Source organism: Lissotriton helveticus, chromosome 3_1, assembly GCF_964261635.1.
Source record: "Lissotriton helveticus chromosome 3_1, aLisHel1.1, whole genome shotgun sequence".
Taxonomy (NCBI): Eukaryota; Metazoa; Chordata; class Amphibia; order Caudata; family Salamandridae; genus Lissotriton; species Lissotriton helveticus.
This window is the reverse complement of record NC_136061.1, coordinates 1,228,823,867-1,228,848,605: the sequence shown is the minus strand read 5'-3', so window position 1 is coordinate 1,228,848,605 and position 24,739 is coordinate 1,228,823,867.

Sequence of the window (24,739 nt, the reverse complement as noted above, 5' to 3'; positions counted from 1 at the left end):
TTTTTCTATCAGTCAAGTATCATCAAATAGAGGCACATGTTACATGCATAGGTCAAGGACCTCGTATGTTGGTCACATGTGAAAAGCCACTGCAAAATGAAGGACACAAATGAACAAATGTGTGAAAGTGACAAAAAACATGCATAACGGCTTGATTGGTCCCAAATCTTACTCCTCGCTAAGAATATACATGCCATCTAGTCTGGGCAGTGACAATGTCCTCTGTAGTAACACACTAATTGAATATGAGACAATCATCAGTACTTTATCAACAACACCCTCTTGCCTGTATATCTCAGTCTGCAATTTCATAAATCATAAATAAAGCAACCCTGGTGCACTGGGTTTCAAGAAGAGGATAAAGGGTTAAGTCACAATCTGCCAAAGTGTAATGCAGTATTACCCTTACATAAAATACACCTCATAATGCCCAAATCAGATGTCCGCTATGGGGAGGTAACAAAAGGTTAAAGTAACCATATGTGGTAAAAGAAGGACAGTAATAGCCAGTAAGGATAACCCCTAGTTTTGGAGTAATTTCGTAAGTACTCATGTCATCAAGAGGTACACCGTGCATGAGCACCTATCATCTATTGTCACCAAGCCGCAGGTACAACTACAATGAACGCTATGGCCTCTTTTTAAGATGGAGGGAGAGATTAGTTAGTTCTCCTTGCCTAGCTGCCCTGTTGCAGTATGGGGATTGTTGCTGACATGTGCTTGGTTGGGGAGGGGTTGATACTGCTATGATGAATATGGCTGTAAGAAATGGGGGTCTCTAGTTGGCAATGGTTTGCACCTTTGTCCAAGTAGGGACCCTTGCTTCTCGTCAGGGTAAGGGAGTTACACCCTTAAACAACCCCTGCTCACCCCCTTGGTAGCTTGACACATCAAGGCAGTGTGTAAAGCATTTGTGCTGACATACAGTAATATAGTGAAAACACTACAAATGGACACCACACTAGTTTGGAAAAATAGGTATTCCTTATCTAAATCAAACAAGACCAAAATGACAAAAAGCCAACATACAATAATTTTACAAGAATAACCTTAAAAATGCAGGGGCATATTATCAAGGAGGTTTATCTCTGCTTTTTTGGCTTTAAAAGCCAAGAAAGCGGAGATAAAATTATCTCCCTATTACCAAGCTGTCGCTAACACCAGTTAGCGACAGCTAATAGGAGATAGCGACCATCTTGGGCCCCGCTTTGCATGTCAGTGATATTTATCACTAATGACATGCAAAGTGGGCGTGCCAAGATGTTAGCGACTGGAAACAGTCGCTAACATCGCTATCTCCTATTACCAACTTTTGGAGATATTCGCGCTAAGCGCGAATATCTCCAAAAGCTAACACCTGCCCTGAGCAGTTCTTAGCCATGTTAACCAATGGGAGGTGGATAACATGGCTAAGAGCATTTGCTCGATAATGCATGAATATCGCTGACTTTTCAGCGATATTCATGCATTGCGGCCGTTTTTTATCGCATTTGCGATAAACCTTGCTAATAGCAAGGTTTATCTGCGATAAAAATCGCCGATGTGCGGCGATAATTTTTGTCTCTAAACAAGTTAGAGACAAAAATTATCTCTATTGGTTGGTAATATGCCCCGCAGTTCCTTAAAGTGAGTAGATCCGTCTGGGGGTACTGCGGTGCTGAAAACAACCAAATCCAACTGTTTCGGTCAACCGCGTCAGAGCGGACTGGGGTAGGTGTCAGAAGACTTCTAAATAGTACCTTTTGTTCCAGCCGACCGTGTCGGCGCAGGCCTGTCGCGGTAACGGTCATGGTTGTGGTGTGAAGTGGAGCGGTGTGGCATGCGGTGCCCTCAGGCCGCGATGCAGGCAGCAGCTCGGTGGCAGTCGTCCAGCGGCGTTTTGTGAGACTGAGGTGTAGGTGCAAAGTGGGGCGGTGCTCATTGCAGTGCTGTTAGGTCACGGTGCATGCGGGAATGCCGGCCGATGGGAGCTGGAGTCATTGGGCCCAGACTGCGGTGTTGGATGAGGCAGTGTGTTGTGTGACTTACGAGCGGTGCACCAAACCACGGTGCAGGCAGTGGCGGCAAGGTCAGCTTGCAGCGGTGGCGTTGGTGAGACCAGGGCGGTGGAGTGAACCAAGGTTGTGCAGAGTGCAGTGCGCACAGGTTGCGGTGCAAGCAGAGGCGGTCTTTGTCATCAGTGAGGTCAGGGTTGCGGTGCAACGTGCGGCAGTACAATCTGGTGTCTTCAGAGCACAGATCCGGCAGCGGAGTCAGTGATGGCTTCGGACTGCCGTTTCCCTATGTGGCAACTGGAATGCATGGTCCCAGAAGCAATACCCCGAGGATGGCCAAGTCTGTGTGATTCCTGAAACTTCTTGAAGAGGAGACACGCTCTAATTTAAGCCCTTGGAGACATTCAGCAGAAAAAGTTACAGAAGTTCAGTCCAGTCCTTTTTCTGCCAAAGACAGAAGCAGCTACGGCAGGCCAACACAGCAAAGCACACAAGAAAGTGGTAGTCTCTCGTCACAGCTTCCCCAGCTCTTCTTCTTGGTAGGTTTCTTTAACCAAGTGAGTTCTAAAGTCCAGGGGTCTGGGCCACAATATTTAAACCACATTTCCCTTTGTTCTCTTGCAGCAGAGAGGGTCTGTGCTCCGTCCAAACCAGTTATGTCCTCTCTGGCCCAGCTCCCTGGCAGGAAGTGGAGACAGCATTGTCCAAGGCATGCCAGGCCTATTCAGGAGAAATAAAATCTCATCCCACTACTCTAAATGCAGCCCAGGTCTATTCAGCCCAGCCCTGACTCATCCGGGAAAGGCAGGACACACCTCAACCCCTCCAGTTGCTATATGAAGAGAATGCACACCCTCAGCCAATGTCACTCAAAGCCAGACAATCAATCCACAAACCAGCAGAGGCACATAGGATAGCTAAGCAAGAAAAGACTCTTTTCTAAATGTCGTATTTTCAAACACACAATATAGAAATCATCTTTACTAAAATATGCATTTTTATATTCTGAGTTCAGGCATACTAAACTCCATCTTTCTACCTTGTCCTAATGGGAAGTTATACTTAGAAGATGTCCATTATATCCTATGGGACAGATAGCCTTTCAATAGTGAAACATTAATTACACCGTATTTCACTATCAGGACTTGTCATACACACTAGTACATGTCCTACCTTTCACATACACTACACCCTGCCCATGGGGGTACCTTGGGTCTACCTTAGGGGTGACTCACAAGTAATAAAAGGGAAGGCCAGGGCCTGGCAAGTGGGTGCACTTGCCAGTTTGACATGCCAGCTCAAAACTGCCTACAGACACCGCAGTAGCAGGTCTGAGAACCCTTTGAATGGCTGCTTCTGTGGGTGGCACAAACAATGCTACAGGCCCACTAGTAGCATTTGCCTTACAGGCCCTGGGCACACACAATGCACTGTACTAGGTACTTAGTAGTAAATCAAATAAGCCAATCATGGAAACACCAATCCATAATAACAATTTACACAGAGAGCATCTGCACTTTAGCACTGATTAGCAGTGGTAAAGTGTCAAGAGTCCTAAAACCAACAAACACAGGGTCAAAAAGAGAAGGCCAAAAAGCAAAAACTCTGGGGGTAAATCCTCTGAAAAAGCCAGGTCTAACAATAGTTAAAAAGAATATGCCTTTTAAATGATTCAACTAATATGGTGCCAGCCCCTAGAAACCTGGGTCAGATAAAGGTGGCGTTGCGGGGGTGACATTCTGCCATGGTGGTAAACACAGCAGTTTTAGGGCAGATCTAATCACTAAAAACTGGAAATTTAGTACTGCTGGGCCATAGTCATAATCCAAAAAGCGCTGTTACGGCCATGTAAAACGTAGGAACTGGACCTTGAACCCTCCTGGAGCCGTTCCTCTTGTGGCTGAGCAGATCATCGGAAATTCACGAGTACTGGAGTGATTGTGGAACCTCTGCAGACATGGGAGGTGTAGTTCCATGCGTGTTCGACAGCGGTCCAAATAGGGATCAGTGTCAAGGTTTGCAATATGTGTGCTGGAGGGGCTAAATACATACTGCAGCTAGCCAAATTATCTTACACAATTATCCACCAAGCTTGAAAGCTTTTGCATGTGGTGGCTGAGGTAGACATACCTCACTTAAATGATCAGCGTGGTTTAAAAGAAATACTTTTTGTGTTTATATCCATAGGTTGTGAGAGAAGTTGGGTGGTGGACCTATTTAAAAATTCCTAAAGCAAAGAGATGGATGGCCACATGGCGGGTCTATAGAAGGGGTATTATAGGTTGATGCACAAAGGATCGCGTAAACAGTATGTGATTAGGGTAAATGTAGTAAATTGTTCTCCTTGATGCAAATGCAGAGGCCCCATAAGATAAAGGGAAAAGAAAACAACCACAATGTACATGGCAAGAGTACATTAAAACAGTGTGTACATTACTTACCAAAGAGGTTTTAGTGATACAGTTGAGTCCCTGGGCCAGGACAACCACTGGTCATGTAGGGGGGGGGGTCATATAAGGGGTCCCCATTTTCACTGACTGCAAAAGAATTGTTGTGGGGAGTTCAAGTGACCCTAGGATATTTCATCATTCAGCCCATGGATGTCAGAGCAGAGTCCTTATGCCAATCACTGTTCAAAGAGGAGAAGTGGTCGAGTCATGTCTTTCTTCATTAGCTTGTTTTTCAATGATGCACAATTTCAAGTTTCTGTTTAGTCTTTGTTTCGTGCTCTCTTATTAGCTCTTTTGATGAGGTATGGGGATATTTTGTTTTCTGTCAGTTTTTTTGTGAGTCTCTCAGCATGAGCCTTGTAGTTTTTGTGTTGTACCATAACACTGATGAAAATAGCACTGTAGAAGCCACCATACTTTTAAGTGTTTTGGGTCTTTACTTTGGGAGGATGTGTGGTGGCCTACACCCCCCTCTCACTTTGTGTTTTGAATGTTTGACAAATTTCCAGATGCGCATATTGCACAAACATGTCTGATACTTCAGTTTGAAAGGAGGATAACTTTTAAGTAATCCCTCTTTGTCAGAACCATGAACCCAATCTACATGGACTACGTGTGAGCCTTCTTTACGACACAGAAAGTGAATAAATGCATTCTAGTGGTTGTAGGTTCATTTTCATGATGACCAGAAGCCTTATCAGCAAAAAATGACACAGCAGGATCTGATGACTGTTAGCAGAAGATTTCAGCCTAACTTTGGCATCATGGACATTATTGGCAACCCCATGTTTTATTGCCTGTAACTGCCTAAGGAAGCCAATAGCGGAAGGAACAAGGACAGAACCCAAAAGAGATGAAGGAAAAGCCCTAGGGTGTAGCCCTTGTAGGCAAAAGAATGTGGATGACCTAGTGGTACTAAGCACTGAATTATAATAGGAAAATTCAGTCAGAGGTAAAAAAGGAAAAACAATAGCTCTGTGTGGAATTGCAAAAACAGTGAAGATGCTGCTCCAGGCTCGGGTTAAGCCATTCTGTCTGACCACTGGTCTGGGGATGGAAATCTGAGGACAAGGCAAACTCAATTCAAAAGGATTTTCAAAATGATTTCCAAAATGGGATACGAACCTCAAAAAGATCTGTCCCATGTGTTTAACACAGTAAAATGTGCCATCTTGGAAAAAGAATCACTTGTTACCATAATGACTTGGTTGCCCTCAGAGGGAGGTAGTGCTTCAATAAAATCAGTAGAGGTGGTATGCCATGGTCAATGTGGTACATAAAGGGGACGAAGCAGCCCAGAGGGCCGTGAGGGAGAAGACTTGACATAGAGATCTCTGGGGCATATTACCAAGGGCAAGTATCGCCGCTTTTTCGGCGAATTGTGCCGAGAAAGCGACAATACTGCTAGAGCCCTATTAACAAGGGCATTTTAAAGCCTGGCGCAAGCCCACTTTGCATGTCGGCGATAAACATCGCTAATTACATGCAAAGTGGTCGTTCCCATGTCCAACCACATGTAAAATGTGGTTGGAGGTGGAAACACCCTATTACCTAGGCAGGCGTTGGGAGAGGGAGACCTGCGATAAACTCGTTTATCGCAGGTCTCCCAACGCCTGCTCTGACCAGGTGTTAGGGCATTGATAACATGGGGGGGGTGGATCATAAAGCTGAATCCACCCCCCCATATTATCAAGGAACACATTAGTGCGTGAAAACAACGTTTGTTTTCATGCGCTGATGTGCCATATCGCCGACTATCGCCGGATTTCAATTCGCCTACGTGATGCGCATTGATAATTGCGCGCTAAAAAGGCGATGAAATCCGGCGATAGCCGGCGATATGGGGATGTGCGTTGTGCGTTTACTAACGCTCTTCTTGGTAATGTGCCCCTCTATCCTCTCGAATGGAAGGCCACCAAAAGGAACAGAGTAAGATTTCTAGAGCTGCCTTGACACCTCTTTGACCTGCTATCAGGGAGTTGTGACATATCTTGAAGACTTCCTCCCTCAATGCTTTGGATGGGATGAAGAAAGACCTCTCTATACACTAATTCTCCTTGTTTATTAATTTGTCCTAATAGTGTTTTCGATTAACTTTTAGTAACTTTGGTATCATCAGCTTGCACCATCTTGAGGACTGATTAGAGATCTCCAATTATTCATTGAGGAGAGAGCATGTTTTGACCAAAAGATGCTGGAGATTCTGGATATCTGCATGGTAAGGCGTCAGCAAGGGCGTTCTTAGTGCCAGGAGTATGAGTAATAAAAAAGTTGTTGGGATTCAAAAAGGTTCACGGCGTCCCATTGAAAAATGTATCAGTTCAGAATGGATGTATGACGTTATAACGCATACTATTACTCCGCAGACCATTACAACGCGACTTTTACTCCGCATACCGTTACAACGCATAGCGCCTTGGGGCGCTGGATAGTGGTAAGTATAATTTACTATTCTAACTCCAGTCCCCGTGGACCCTAGGGAAGGTGTTGGATAGTAAATTATACTTATTCCCTATCCTAGAGCGCCCCCCAGCGCAATGCGTTGTAATGGTATGCGGAGTAAAAGTCGCGTTGTAATGGTAGTGCGGAGTAAAAGATGCGTTGTAACGGGTGTATACCGTTCAGAACAGGACATATTCATGGTTAGGAGCTCCCTGTCTAGAAATGAGTAGTTTCTCTCAGAGTTGGATAGTATGTGATACAAATTAAAATTTGGATATTCCAAACCATCATCCCCTTGAGTGTGCAAGTCTATGGTCCCTATAGCCCGGTTGTTAGCATCTGTCTCCAAAATTAATCATTTTTTTAGATCTGGATGTCACGTTATTGAAGCTTGGGTGAAGGCTTGTTTTAGTCAGGGTCCGGCAAGTTTGTTTAATTCTGCCTGCCGAATTCGCAGAATTTGCCGACTCCGCAATACAAGAGTTCTGCGCAAATTGCCACGTGGCACAATTTTTACCCTGTGAGGCTCCAGAAACACGAACTGTCGAGAGAGATTTGGTGTCCCCAGCTCAATTTTCTAACATGGGAAGTCGAAGGCAGTCACGAGATGTGGGTAGAGGGCTGCTTTATGAGCAGATTTTCTACTCGAGCAGCAGAATAATCAACTCGAATGGCCGTGCGCTCTTATGAAAGGCATGGTGCCGTTTGCTCTGAATTGCTGCATGAGCAGCGTGATGTGAAGATGTTCTGCCTATTGGCGGAACTCTGCAGAATTTCACAGAGTTTTATGTAATTCCCAGAATTTTGTGGAATGAAACTCCACGAATCCTGCTCACCCCTAACTTTAGTTTGATGAAGGCTTCCTCGGTTCGAGCATCCTATTGAAAACCTTGACAAAGCCTGCCCTTCTATAAGATTCGGGTGATATTGATAAAGAGTTGAGCGAAATCTCTGATAAATTGTCCCCGAAAATTGACAAATCCAAGAAAGCATTGAGTCTCATTTACATTTGAAGGGGAGACCAATTTAGCTTGACAGCAGGAGCAGCTCCTCCACTATGGCGGAGAAGCATCGAAGCATCGCCCCCCTTCCAGCACCCTCAAATCATGAAAAGAAAAAAGGGTTTAAAACGCGTTTTATTATCAATCGATTTTCCTTTGTTGAGTCTTGGGGCATGGCCACAGTGATGACAGGCACTGAGGGGAGTGGTATGTGCATTTCCTTCACTGCACATGATGGTTTGGCTGGCAGTCTCAGACCAGCCAAACCATCATGCGCAGTGAAAGTTCTCTCCAACCCAGCAATGCTGCTTGGTTGGAGAGAACAGGCATAGACTTATAGTCTGTCCTGGAGCGCAAATCGAGGGCGCTCAGGCCAATCCCGAAGCTGCTCTTGTACGAGAGCAGTTTCAGGATTGTCCGCAGGGCAGGCTAGCAGCCTTTGCCATTTAAAGAGGAGAGGAGCAGATGAGCGCAACTGGATGGAGGGCAGCAAGTACATTAAATTGTTTTTGTTACATTGATCACCCCCCATTTCTATTACCAACCCCCATCCACCCTGCCTCTTTTCCATGACATGAGCTGTGCCTGCTTTACAGAGACCTTGTTCTGATCCATAGAAACCCCTGTGCTGTTTAAAGGAAAACCTAAGTACACTGCTTCAGGTTGATCTAATTTGCACTTTTCCAGTTTACAATATAACTGATTATGTGATTGTGTCTGATTGTGTAACAATGGACTGATACGTTTTTCATGTAGAAGGGGGTGTTTGGAAAATATCAAGATGGTATCTAAATAGACCATACAATTTGATATAGCATGTCAGAAAAAACATGATCCATTAAACACTGAAATACATCAGAAGCGTTATCCCAAAGGGCATTACACAATATTCAAAGTGGCCTAAGGGAATTCTAAACATCGTTTTCCATTCATCTCCTTCCTTAAAGTGCAACAGATGGTATGCCTCATGAAGATCCAATTTAGTGAAGATTGTAGTACCTTTGACAGTTTCTAAAATATCCTTGATTAGAGGCAAAGGATTCCTAATCTTGATGGTGATCTTATTTAGGCCATTAAAGTCTGAGTAGCCACTGCCCAGGTTCTATTGGAATGGAGCAATCAAATTCTTGATGCAGAAGTAAATAGAGTTCTTTAGGTTTATCAAAAATATCAGAAAAATCTTGATATTGCTCTGGTATACACAAGGAGATGATGGATTGATCGCTGAAACTTTTCAGACACTCACCCCAGTCACAGATCTGGGTTGAATCCATCATTGTTCTTTAGCTCATTTCGCCACCCCAGTTCAGAACCAGCCATATGCAAATCAGTCTTGACCCTGTGACTTATGGGAGCAGTCCAGCCTGAACTGCCAAGCCAGGTCTTCACTGGACTGGAAACAAGCATCCTGGGACCGGTTTTGGGGTAACACCCCTCATCAGCCAGGCTAGGTTGAATACAGCCAGTGGCAAAGTGAGCAAGGGACCCAAGTCTGGGTATACCCTGCCAACTTCGGTGAGCAAAGCAAACATAAGATCTTGAGCTTGATTGGCTTGATCTATTGGTACCATGGCCTAGGCTGATTCATCTCCCGAGGTCCAAGGCCCAATTCTGGGCGTCTCAAACTGTCATCCTTCAAGGACTGATGCCTAGTGAAAGTCCCCCTGGGGTGGCTGGATCGGGAGGTCCAGATCTTGATGGTCCTGGTCTGACAGAGGTAAGGACTACCCATTCTAGTAGTAACAAACAGCCTGATTCATCAAGCCGAATTGCGCTCGCAAAGGGCCAGATTCTGAGAATCTGGCCCTTTGCGAGCGCAATTTTTGCATTTGGGATTCATCATCCCAAATGCAAAAATCGGTAATTGCTAATTCGCTAAATTGCGAGGAATTACATTTAAGGAATCTCTATTTGAGATTCCTTAAATGCAATTCATTAACCATTTTTAAATTGCTAATTCGCAATTTTGGGCTGCTATTTACCGAGAGGTCAGACCTCTCGGTAAATAGCAAAAACTTAGAAAAATGCTTTTAAAAGCATTTTTCAAAGTTGCATGTTGCACACACACATGTCCTTTGGACATGTGTGTGCGCAACACCTGTTTCAATTTGCATTTAAGGGGTGCTACAGGGTGTCCTTTGGACACCCCTGGCACCCTTTAAATCGCTATCTTATTTGCGAGTAGCAAATTGCTAATCGCAAATAAGGAATACTCCCCATTCATTCCTATGGGCCTTTTGGCCCATAGGAATGAATGGGGAGTTATTCCTTATTTGCGATTAGCAATTTGCTACTCGCAAATAAGGAATGTGTAGGAATCGCTATTTATTTTGCAATTCCTACATGAATACCGTTTTGCGAGTCCTTAATAGCGATTCGCTATGAATCGCTATTAGGGGCTCGCAAAACGGCCCGTTGATGAATCAGGCTGAAAGCTCCTAGGAACTAGAGAGCAGCGAGGCAGATAGTGCCTTCCAGAAAAAGACCCAGTGGGCCAAAAACCTCCAAGGACAGCAGAGAAATCCAGGAGTGGGCAATGAATCCAGTAGGAGGAACGGAATCAAGAGAAGAGGCAAGCAATAAGGAGCACAGTAAAGAACACGTAGGAATTCAAAGAAAGAAGAAACACCAAACAGGAGCTAGTAAATGACTGGAAACAATGTGGGAGTTAGGAGGCTAATGTAAAGACTGCAAAAGCATTGCAAAGCAAGAGAAAAGAATTCTAAATTCCTTTTGTATTAAAAAACCGGAAATTATATCAGGAACAATGGCGCCATGATGAACTGGGAAGACCTGGTACTAGTCTATGGGCAGCCAACATCTTGGATTGGGAGGCTATATCCCATAAACACTCACTAGAGGATACTGGGAAGAAGATTGTCTCTGGTAATGGAGATTCCAGAGGAGCCTCCTAATCAATACTCCCCAGGAAAAGGAAAGGGGGATGCATGGGATTATTCTGGTGAGCCGGTCACTGCAAGTTGCCCACCAGCACCCCCTGCATCTCTCCGAGCTTTGGTGCAGAGCACGCCCTGCCCTCCTGAGAGCAACATGGCAATCATTGTCGGGCGAGGTAGCAGCCCAACTCTCCTCTGGCGTTACAGGAAGTTTTTGAAGAGCTCGACTCCATGTTTGTATATAATAATGGTTTGAGAGCAACACCTGCTTTTGTAGTTTTTCTTTTGATTGTCAAGAAACTCTAAATAAAACTGACAAATACAAATGTATGGTGCATGAGGTTTGCATCCAAGGACCACTCTCTGCTAGATCTGCTCCTTCTTAACAGATAGAACCCAAGCTGTCAGCCTGGCACCTTACTCCTTGGAAGCCTGTAAACTCATCTTCAGGGTGTCTCAAGGTTCATTACTCAGCCCCACCCTCTTCAACTCATAAATGATTACTCTAGCCAATGTCATCCATGCATACAGTCACAACATCCTCTCCTATGCTGATGAGGCACAACTCATACTCTCCTTCTCGGAAAAGACCCCTAACACAAGATACAAGTTCACCGTCTGCATGACCAAAGTCTCTAACTAGATAAATGCCAATTGTCTCAAGTTCCTCCACCGACAAGACAAAAGTAGTGCTCTGCGGCACAAACCCATGACCATGGGACTCCAACTTGTGGCCGGCCGAACTCGGACCCACACTCACACCCAGAATCCATGCCAGGAACCTCAGAATAATTATCAACAGCAAACTGTTGTCACATGTCAATGCTGCAACTTCATCCGATATCCACATCCTGAATATGCTGAGAAAGAGCTTCAAATGGCTCCCAGTTAACACTAGTAAAACAGTTGTGTTTCTATCTAGGACCCTAATTCGATATTCCCGATTTATGCCCTTATATGGCTATAATAAATAATATCCTTATAAAGGCATAAGAATCATATCCATATTTAGTAATAGCCCATGCAGTCCAAGTACGGCAAGGCTACTCTCCTAGACTCCTAGAAAGTACAACGCGTTCTTTAAACAAACCAAACCTCCAGCAACCTGGGAATTTCCCTTGCTTTTGTTTTGATTTGTCCTAGAACTCCTGCGAGCACTGAAAGAACGGCCAGTTCTTAGTGACATCTTTTATTGACGTCTTATGTCTAACCTTACGTCAAACCAGGCACCTTTCAGGTATAAATATACCAACAGTTGCCTTAAGCAAAGACACGGTGGTTTGGAGCAGAGCGGCGATCTACTTGCCCGAGAGCCCAGCTGATGCGAGAGCCCACGGATGCCGCCCCTCCCTTTTGACGCACTGAGAAAGACGCTGTCTTTTCTCCAGCCGAGAAAATCCAGCTCCGGTGTTTCCAGCCGCCCTTGCGGGTTGCTGGGATATCGAGTCCTGAGAGAGAGAGATACCAGACCTCCTACATTCTATTACCCAGGTACGGAGCTGACTAAACCCTTGAGAGAATTCTTGGTTCAGATCCTTGGCAAAAACAAACTTAACTTAAACTGCTACTTACTTACTCCTTCCCACGTATTAGGCTTAGGTCAGGTACACCGGGGTAGGCGTAGATAAGAAGCACCAGTTGAGTACGTTAGTCAATGTTTTTATGTATGTATATATTTTATCCATTTTAAAGTATCATATGGTTAAGAAACCATATCAATGCTTTTACAGTATTATTTCATAATACTCCTTTTACTGTACGCACTTTACTTTATACTAAGTATTGCAATTGTGGCAATTCATTTCACTTGCATGAGAAAGAAGACTGCTCAATAAATAATACCTCTTATTGAAAACGCCCGTCTCTCTATTTCTCTGCACTCTGGTGAAACTAAGTATGCACGATTGACTGAGTAAAACAGCTATCTATTGTTTTCACACGACTCTAGAGATACACTCTTATTCTGAGGGAGCAAAGTTGTCATGTTTTATGGTTGTCAGAAGCTAATCCCTTCTTGTCTATCAAGGGAAGTTAAACTCCTCCTTGTTTATTCGAGAAAGTTTCTAGTGACCTCTGAGCTAGCTGGCAAAACTAATTAAGTCTAATATAGTCAGTAGAGACTTAGTCGACCTCAGTCCTACGTCTACACTGCTGTTTATATTATTCCAATGCGCAGAGCCTATTGGGAATATAGGAACTACACTACATGGCGCCCAACGTTTGGTAAGGCGATAATCTAACACAAGACACTAGAGTAACTCAGTCGTGCTTTTTCACACAGACCCTTTTTCCCGTAAAAACTCCAAAAGACGTCTGGAGTGGGTAAAAGGTTAAAATCCGCCGGAACTTAGTAGGAAGAGATTCATATGTATAGTTTTTGGTTTAGTCAACGTTGAAGGATACCGTGTTCCAAAATATTGTGCACCTAATCTTTGTTTCCCTTGAAAGTTGATCTGCAACAAAAAACTTTCTGTTAGTAAAAATGACGGAAAGTGGCGATGAAAGGGAGGCAGCTAGAATAGCAGCTCGACTCCTGGCGGATGACACAAGTCTCCAAGAAAATGACCCGAATGCTATAATCATTCCGGTAAATGTAAGGAAAACTATACCTGTTAAACTTATAGAAAACGGACAGACATAACGAGGTGGTACAGTCATATTCGTGGTAGAGGCCCATGAATATCTGCAGACAGAGGTATTCTATTCATGGATAAACTTTCCAGCAGCAAACGCTGTAACACACAAATTCCTTTATTACAAAATAGAGGAACCTCCGGATGAATACACTCCTTTTGAGGACGTTGAATTCCCACTAAATTACCAAGAGCACATGCTCTGGTTTAACGGCGCCCTAAAACATCAAAATCACATTACCAGGCTCGGTCCACTAGGTAGACCAGGAGCCACATGGCCGGTTCTAGCCAGTTACACACCACATCAGGACATTGAAAAGATGTCAAGTGAAGAACTTTTAATTAAAATAAAGGAATTAACAAAGGCATATAGAGAATTAGTTCAATTGGCAATGGAGGATATAACATACCTCTAGAGATTGAAAGAAACAGATACGCAGACCAACCATTTGAACTTGCCAGAATCATAGAAAAATCCTATGAAGAACTAGGAAGAGATAGTTTGGGTGGGAAACCAGTAAAACCCCAACTAACTGAAAATCCTGAAAAAACATTTATTAAAAATAATCTAAATACTCCAAAAAAGAGTTGGGATGGAAATAAACAATCCACTCCCAGGGAAAAACGATTCCAGTCCAGAGGAAGGTATCCTCAATGAAGAGATAGATCTCCAGAACGAGGTGGCAAGTCTCCCCAGAGGGAGCCCTCTGAGAAAAGACACAACCTTAGAGATAGGGATTAAATTGAGAAAACCTGACAGATATCAAGATATTGATACACGTCCCTCTCGATCTTTTCAGACTTCCTCACAGAAATCGGAAAGAAGAGGACGGTCAGAACACAAGGAAGAGCACGTCAAGTCCAAAGACAAGGAACCTGCTCATCAAAGTAAAAAATTACAATTTCCAAAGAAAAAGGTAGCTAGTATTAAAATAATTAAACATGCAGAGGATACTGAGGACACAACTGAAAAACGGAGAGTGGGCCCAGACAATGCTAGACAGCGCAGCAGAAGTGACAATAGCTCGCAAGATCTTGATGAATCTTCTGGAGACAGTGGACATGAATGAATACATTCAGGTGGAAACTGCAGATACCAGAGTTAGCAAACCTCATAAAATATACGAAATAACATTACGTATAGAGGGGGACAAGACTAGGAAAGTAAGGGGTCTCTTTTGGGATAACCTTTCGAAGGGCTATGACATACTGTTAGCTGAGAAAGACTGGTCACCAGAGTTTGTCAGGGAGTACCCTCATGGCGAAGAAATGATTATCCCTGCCTTCTCAAATCATATTCCAATTCATAAAAAATACACATTAGCAAGAAAATGGGCAGTGGCCCAAGCTCCTGCATAATATAAAAATCATGTAGGATGGGATGAAGATTCTTCTCACCACAAAATCCAGTTAAAAAGTCAACCCACTGCACAAAGGCAGTACCCAGTTAAACAAGAAGCTAAAAAGCAAGTCAGGGAGATCTTAGATCAACTTGAATACCAGGGGCTGATTGAAACATGCACCTCACAAATGAACAATCCTTTGTTTCCTGTCTCCAAGCCAGATGATTCATATTGTCTAGTTTTGGACTACAGACACCTTAACTCATGTTGCAAAACATTTGCAGTACAAAACTCACACAGTGCAGCACTAATGAATAACATCGTGTGCAAAAAATATAGAATTACATTAGACATCTCTAATGGATTCTTTTGTCAAAACATTGCACCTGAAAGCAGGTATTTGACCGCTTTCTCTATAATGGGGTTGCAAATACACTTCTGTCGACTCCCACAGGGATTCAAGAATAGCCCAGGATTATTCTCAGCAATAGTAACAGAGTTACTACAAATATATGATGATGAAGCATTATCCTATGTCGATGACATCTATCTCACAGATGATGACCAGGAGACTCACTTGAAAAGAGTGAACACCATAATACTTGGTTACGCAGCTGAGGGTTACAAATTCAACTTTAAAAAGTGACGAATTGCCCATCTAACTGTCCTGTTTTTAGGATATGAATTATCAAGTGAAGGCAAAAGCCTAGCAGACAACTTCCTAGAGAAGTGTGCTGTACTCCAGACACCTAAAACGCTGAAGAACTTACAATTAATACTAGGTTTCCTGAATTTCGGAAGAACATACATTCTAAATTATGCAGAGAGGGTAAAGCCTCTCTATGAATTAATAAAACCTGATTTCAAACCAATAAATTGGACTAAGAAACACACAGAAATTTTAAGATCATTGCAAACAGACATGATGGCTAAAACAAAATTGCAAACTCGCGAAAACATACACAACCATGTAATCCGAGTCATCCCAGGAAGATGCGGATTCACGTACCTGACCTCTAATAAGGGAGAAACGGTACCAATAGCTTACAAATCACATTTGTACACACAAGCTGAAATGAAATTCAGTTCTACTGAAAAAATTCTAATAGCGGTTCAAACTGCTGTAGCACAAGAAAGAGCCCAAGCCCAAGGAAGAAGGATAACTGTTTTAACAGCAGAATCAGCCCTTGAGGCATTAACAAGCCCACGCAATTTGACTGCCGTGGCATTAGATCCAAAATGGATACAATGGGAACATTCTTTTGCTGCAGAAGACGTGAAATACTATTTTGACCCGAAAATGAAAAAACTAGAAAATCTAGAATATGAAGAAGTATATCCTCTGCCAATCGAAATTCTGCCTCTCGAACATTACACATGTGTAATCTACATGGACAGATTTGCACAACCCTACGATGTAGAGGAAAAATCCTACAACGCAGCGTGTGCGATTGTTAAAGGTCGCTGGCGCTTTGGTAAATTCAGACCATTAATTACTAAAACTGAATTGCTCAGAAGCTGTTCAACTCAGCGAGCTGAAATAAGATCTTTAAAGATGGCGCTTGAAAATGCCGATGCGAATTCCCCACACTAATAGTGTGCGATTCGCATTACTGTGTCAAGTCTTACAATAATAACTTGCAGAACTGGATTCAAAACGGTTACAAAGATGACACAGGTGCCACAATCAAGCATAAAAAGCTTTGGTAACAAGTAGTTCTTTTGCAGAAAGAACTACGAAAGACTCACGTGATACATACACTGAGTCATCAACGTGATGGTGTTCACGTTGCAGGGAATTCATTGGCTCTCAGAGCCACAGCGGAAGCGGTCCTACCGGCTTCCGTAGCCACAAAAAAGCGTTCTAAAAAATACATAGATGTAGAAACAATGCTGGCGGTAAAAGCGTCTTTAAAAGGCGACTATGCAGCATTACCTCTGAACTATCCACTCAATTATGCATACATAATTGATGCAAACTCCGTTCCTTTTGCTCGAATCCCTGGAGTGGGGGATAGAGTAATTCCAAACACGAACAGGAGAGTCTTTTTAATAGCAGACGCACACATGGGATTGGGTCTAAGACACCAAGTGATCGTAAAATCTGTAAAATAATTACAATCAGAATACTGGTGGCTGGGGATGAACTTGCAACATTACAAATTTGCAAAGGATTGTCCAGACTGCAACCGAAATCGCAGTCGTGAACCGACCGGAGTATCGCCAGGACCCTTTTATTAGAAAGCCTCAAGCTATCTACACGCAAAAATCCAGCAGGAGAAACGCGTCCCCATAAATATTAAGACTAGATTCACTTAAAATGCAGACACCAGCGCTCGGCTGACGCCAGAACTGTTATAAAAGATTTGCGAGTCTTTATCGGCATATACGCAATTGGCATGCTACATTCTGACCAGGGTCCTGCGTTTAGCTCTCGAGCTTACAAAGAGGCCATGACCAGCATGGGCATTGCATTGCGGTACTCTTCTCCATTCCATCCTGAGGGAAATGCGGTAGTGGCAAGAAAAAACCGTGACATCAAGCAATCTATAACGGCGAGGGTATTAGGTTCGGGTGATGGGTGGGTCAAACATTTAACAAGTGTCCAACATTGTCTTAATAATCTGCCAAGAAATTCTCTAAAAGGTCTCACTCCGTACAAACTATTGTTCGGTACTAGAATGTACATTCAGGATCTTGATAGTCACACTTCAGTGGTAGAAGAAAAATGCTTTGATATCAAAGACCGTTTGGCTGTTTTACAGGACTTAAATGAAACAAGAAGAAACCTGAGTAACATAAAGTTAAAACAACAGCCAACAGCCACTGAAGAAAAACCACCTGTCCCAGCAAGACCTGTCTGGATTCCAAAGATTGGGGATCTGGTCAGTGAGAAGATCGCGGTGAAGAAGGAATTTGGGCCTTCTTACAGAAAAGCAGTACCTATCTTAGCTTTCAGCGGAACAAGGTCAGTTGTACTACCGCCCCTGGCTGGTAAAAAGGAGAACCGAGTTGTATCCATCGACCTGGTAAAACCACAATCATGTGGCCAATAATAAGTTGTAGGCCCAGTGGACTCCCAAGAAATAGCAGAATACCAAAATTTGCTACAATCGAAGAGGTTCAAATTGAAAGACTGATCACTTTTGATAAACCTGCAGTGAATAAAAAAGGACTATGCAACAAAGCCATGGAACTTGTGCCTCTTGAAACCCAAATTGCAACAGTTCGTCAAGAAACACCAGTCTACAACGATGTAGCCTCAGACTATGCTAGTGAAACAAAGAAAAATCCAAAAGCAAATGAAAATCCGGTAGCAATTCCAACAATTGACAGAACTGCGTCTGGCTACTTCATCAATTTCGATGACTTTTCCGAAGATCCAAGCGAGCATGAAGAAACGCCAGCAACAAAAACTTTCAAAGACAAAGTAACTGAACTCTTTCATCAACTCAAAGAAACCTATCTGATTTCTCCATGGATTGAAATTTGGATTGTGTTAGGTGTACTTTTCCTCCTGCTTTGGCTCATCATGGTTCTATGTTTGGGAAAATTCATTGATGGAACATATAGTACAATGGACACAGCAAGTCAGAACATCAACTTGGTCCTAAAGCCTCACACATCCTCTCACATCACAAAAAGAGAACTGTCACCAGTGAACATCACAGCCAATCCAATACCTGGTGGGGTAGCATGGGACAAAACGGATTATGAAATTTATGGCCCGATTGAGCTCTTGAAATATCCACACCAGTTCAAGGTTTCATTAAGTGACTTTGTAAAACCAAGTACTTTCTCTGATGATTGGGACTTTGAAAATATTAATAATATGATGTCAGATTTAGTAATGTCAGCAAAATTTACAGAACATGATTATTTACAGGGTTCATCAAATTATGAAGAAATGTACTGCTATAATCACTTTGGTCATTACTATTTGCATAAATCTGCACAGCCTAGAAATGTTTTTAAATATAACCAATGGGAACATTGTGCAACACCACCTAGAAGCAGCTCGAAAACATTTTATAAGAAATTCCCATACTTCTCAGGGTTTAACAAAAGTGATGCAGAAACGTTTTATTTTAAAATGTTAAATAAGACAGGAATGAAAACAATGTTGACAAATACTAAATTGATTTATTCTGAAGCATTTTATGAAAAAATGACTACATTTGGTTTTAAATTTTGGAAAAACAACATTGAAACAAAAACCATCTGGGGTACAAAAGAATGGCAGGTCCAAGGCCTAGAAGCATTATTTAGAGCCTGCATGATCCCAGAACAAGTAATATTCTTGAATGACACCATTCAACAGACAACCTGTCTTGGCCTAGCCAAAATTAAAGACTTAAACAAACCGTCTATTCCGAAGCCCATACCTGATAGTAATAGCACTACAGATGTGGAGATAGACGTATCCCATATTTTACACCAAAACAGAACAAATCCTGATTGGAAAAAATGGTTGATCTGGCCCACAGACACAAATAACTGTCAAGATAGATTCCTGAACAAAACACAGGGGTTTAAACAGACCAGGCCAGACCCTAGATACTCCCAGAGACAACATCCAGGGATAGTTACAACATACAGTGTAGGGAAACTCTGCCTTGAATGGCTACAGAAATCCACACTGGCTGAAATTAAGCAACACTTGACTTTACTTAAAGACGGTGCTGACTTGCGTGATTTCATACTGGGACCACGCAAACAGCGTCAAAAACGTTTCATAGCGGCCGGTGTATACACTGCATACAACGAAGCTTGGAAAGTAACACAAATTGAAACAGCAGAAAAAATACGAGAAATTGATCGTATTAATTTGGAAAAATCACTTTCTGTTGTGGACAATGGGTTAATGACTCTGTCCTCCAGAATATATTCACTGGACAGTATCGTATCATCTGCTATTGATATAATAGAGCAGGACTTACTAATTTTGTAACATGGTCAGTCCCAATTACGTTCTATTGTACAGCTTGGCTGGACGTTGCAAAATCTGCGTTCAGGCTACGTGCCATGGCGTTTAATCAACGTAACGTCATTATTCTCTATCTTTAACCTTACTGATAAAAAAATCAGTTTGGCACAAAAAGGAGCAGACTATACGATTCTGAGCATTGAAAAACTTGAGAGATTACCATTGACAATGTCAGAAAGACCTGTCATTGAATGGATAATACACGGAATTATTACAATTCCGATAACAACTTTCCAGTTTAAATATTGCCAAGAATATATACCAGCGGGCCAGTATGAAAGGTTGGGTAAAGGATACATCAAGTCAACATGGAAACTACCTTATACACACAAATGTTATAGTGAAGGAAAAAAGAGGTATTCCTTAGTGTTAACAATTGTAAAAAATCACTAAGTGGTACACTTCTGTTTCAAGGTATTAACTTGCATGGAGCCTGCGAAGGGTCTTCAAATAACCTTTCATGTCACCTGCACGGCACTCCTGCAAAACAGATAGAGCCATTTTTCAGACAGCTTTCCAACGGTAGTTACGTTCTAATAAGTGACCACAGCTGTTGTGGCATGGTGCCAGGAAAAGCCTATCTCGTGAGCGTTAGTTCCATGGTCACTTGCTGTATGCAAGTATTGTATCCAAACAGAAATCCAGACACGGAGGCAGCAATATGGCCTCGTTTGAATATCTCTTCTATTCGAACTGATACTTTAAGCAGAATGAAGTCTATTCTTTTACAGACAACTGTGCCTTTAACCTCGTCCAAAGAGACGTATGATCTGCAAGTTGCAAGGACAGCAGCAGAGATACATTCCCTATTATCAACAAATTACCCCGTACATTTCGTAGAAATGTTCAGCCAAATTTTAAACATGTCTGATACCAGTGGCATCGCACATGTATTTAAGACAATTTTTTCGGGACTGTTAACACCCTTTGAAACAGTTCTGGGCATCTTTCCAAATTTTGTCCATTCTGTCTTCGGCGGTATGCCTCTACTTTTGGGACTCGTAGCAGGAATTTTATTTTTGATTCTTATGCTCCGATATGGCAAGCCAAGCCACAGACAAGACTCCAGCAATGATGGAAGAAACGATCCTAGCTATACGCTACCGGGACCGCATCACTAAAGTCCTTGGATTAGCCCGGCTAAGAGATCTGAATATGACCTTGGTTCTTTCGTTCAGACCAATCTGGCAAGATTGCATCTTACCTGTGCTTCGATGTATGCTATGCGGAGAAGAATGCGTTTTGGACGTCTGTCTTACACTACCATCAGCAGTACCAATGGATACAGATACCATGCTAGGTCCGGTAATGACTCATGCATCGTGTTGTCCCCAGCGGCTACCTATTCTGATGACGGCATTCGTTGAGACTTCACCACTACGAGTATGTGGCGGTGGGGTACGAGATGAAAAGCAGCACCACACAGGTACAACCTTCTGTGAGCATTGCTGATCCTGATATCGATGATAGCAATAATTCTCACACATGCACTGTTACAGCATTTTCAAACTTGGTCGAACTTTCACCTGATGTCGTAGACCAATTTTTTGCGAGTCTGTCTGAAATGATGTTTTCCCCTGAACAACGGGAAAAAAATGTTAAACAACGAGCACACAGCGTTCCCTGAACTCTGAATTCGGCCTTCAGCTTTGAAAAACAAAAGCTACTGAAAACAATTGGAACTATTTTTCCCCTTGAGAGCGAAATTATTTTTTTTCCACTTCCAAAATATTTACCCTTTTTTTTTGGCACAAAGTACTCTGCTTAAAGTAGAACTATTCTTAGAGAACAGAGCTTCTATTTTTAGGAACTCTAGAGACCTCAGCCTCTAGCACATGTACAGCATTTATATAAATATGTGATGGAATGGTCTCGACCTTCTTTTCTGTATTTAGAGCCATTTCATGTGTAAATTTCGCAATTCATTCAGCTGATATATATATGCATTTAACTGAATGATGATACTGCTTAATAAGCATACAGTACCAATACTCATTTTCGTGTATTTACCATATACCATTTCAAATGCGATTTATGTATTTTGGGGTGGGTTGGAAAACACACATGCATCAATATATGTTTACTATTGCTTAGTTTTAGTAATGATGGACATTTGATCGTGGAGTGGGTGTTATGTTTCTATCTAGGACCCTAATTCGATATTCCCGATTTATGCCCTTATATGGCTATAATAAATAATATCCTTATAAAGGCATAATAATCATATCCATATTTAGTAATAGCCCATGCAGTCCAAGTACGGCAAGGCTACTCTCCTAGACTCCTAGAAAGTACAACGCGTTCTTTAAACAAACCAAACCTCCAGCAACCTGGGAATTCCCCTTGCTTTTGTTTTGATTTGTCCTAGAACTCCTGCGAGCACTGAAAGAACGGCCAGTTCTTAGTGACATCTTTTATTGACGTCTTATGTCCAACCTTACTTCAAACCCGGCACCTTTCAGGTATAAATATACCAACAGTTGCCTTAAGCAAAGACACGGTGGTTTGGAGCAGAGCGGCGATCTACTTGCCCGAGAGCCCAGCTGATGCGAGAGCCCACGGACGCCACCCCTCCCCTTTGACGCACTGAGAAAGACGCTGTCTTTTCTCCAGCCGAGAAAATCCAGCTCCGGTGTTTTCAGCCGCCCTTGCGGGTTGCTGGGATATCGAGTCCTGAGAGAGAGATACCAGACCTCCTACATTCTATTACCCAGGTACAGAGCTGACTAAACCCTTGAGAGAATTCAGATCCTTGGCGAAAAATCAACTTAACTTAAACTGCTACTTACTTACTCCTTCCCACGTATTAGGCTTAGGTCAGGTACACCGGGGTAGGCGTAGATTAGAAGCACCAGTTGAGTACGTTAGTCAATGTTTTTATGTATGTATATATTTTATCCATTTTAAAGTATCATATGGCTAAGAAACCATATCAATGCTTTTACAGTATTATTTCATAATACTCCTTTTACTGTACACACTTTACTTTATACTAAGTATTGCAATTGTGGCAATTCATTTCTCTTGCATGAGAAAGAAGACTGCTCAATAAATAACACCTTTTATTGAAAACGCCCGTCTCTCTATTTCTCTGCACTCTGGTGAAACTAAGTATGCACGATTGACTGAGTAAAATAGCTGTCTATTGTTTTCACACGACTCTAGAGATACACTCTTATTCTGAGGGAGCAAAGTTGTCATGTTTTATGGTTGTCAGAAGCTAATCCCTTCTTGACTATCCAGGGAAGTTAAACTCCTCCTTGTTTATTCGAGAAAGTTTCTAGTGACCTCTGAGCTAGCTGGCAAAACTAATTAAGTCTAATATAGTCAGTAGAGACCTAGTCGACCTCAGTCCTACGTCTACACTCCTGTTTATATTATTCCAATGCGCAGAGCAGCCTATTGGGAATATAGGAACTACACTACAAAACTGTCACCCACCCCTAGTCACCAGCAAGCTGGACTATGGGAACACTGTCTATGCCAGGATCAACAAGAAACTCACTAGAAGCCAGAGCCAGACTCATCTTCAACCTCCCACAAAGAACTCACATCACACCACACATCAGAAAACAACACTGGCTCCAGATACACAAACACACTTAATACAAACTCATCACACACACATTCAAGGCACTACAGGACTCAGGCCCCACCTACCTGAATGGCTGCATCTCATTCCACAAACCAACCAGACATGTACACTTCAAAGGAATCCTGCTTGCACAAATCCCACGCATACACAGAATCTGATGAGGAGGACAAGCGTTATCTTACATTGCTCCTAAAGTATGGAACAACCTTCCACTCCACATCAGAGCCTCCTCCACCTATTTAGGCACACACATGCTCAGTGCAGGATACCCTTGTGGGTGATAGTGCGTTTTCCAAATACACATAACTTTTTATTTCAATTATATTACCTCACTTCCCTAAAAAGGTAGAATAAACAATACTTATATCTGCAATGGGTTACCAGACAGGAAAAATAAATGAACATCAGGCACACTGCAGGTGCAGTAAGGTTTGCAGAGGAGAGACATAATGCAGATTAGGACATACCTCATGGCAGCAGATTGTATTGTGGATGAGGAGTACACAGAGGACAAGGGACATGCTGAATTAGTAACCATGTTCAGGGACAGAATCTTTGATTCGCTGGTAAAGGCTATAGTGGAAATAGGTAAACAACACAAGGTAGACCCTACTCTCATTTATTTTTGAAGCCCAATAATTCTTAGATCAAGCTATAGTGCTATGGAGGAAAGCTGGAAAGGAACAAGAGGGCAACACGAGTTGTCCTGGGAAGTTTGCTTTGCAAATATGCACAAACTAATCAGAATTAATGTGTAAATAACCGTAGATCTAATAACCTTGGTTTAGAATGGATTAAAGGGTTTTTCATGGCAAGGCCGCATATGTAACTCGTAAAATGCATAGGTGTGTGGTGCTTTAAACCCACCAATAACACTGTTTTCTGCTTAAGGTATGCAAGGCTGACACGTTAATAATGAATTAATGCAAATTTGGGTGGTAAATAGTGAAAATGGTGTTATCGTTTCACTAATAAATGTCTATTTCCAGTTCTTTTAGTGGTAAAAGAGTCCTCCATCATCTTAACTTGACAGGACTAGAGGGAGAGTGGATTTGTGTGTGAGCAAAAACCATGTGTTGACAAGTAACGTTCCAGGCAAAACCACTAATGAACGGAACAACGTGAACTAGAGCACCAGAAAATACTGGACTAAGGTGAATGTATGGTATAAAAACAAGCAAATGTTTAATAAATTTCAAATATACATTAATAAAAATTATAGATAAAAGACATTTGTATATATCACAACACACGTTACAATATAATCAAAATACATAAAATACATAAAAAGGATTTCTGAAAGTTGAGGTTAGGACGACTTCTTAAACGCGTTTCGACACAGAGTGTCTTCGTCAGGAAGGTAACATCAATTTTTGTAATCTAGTGATGCGCCAGAG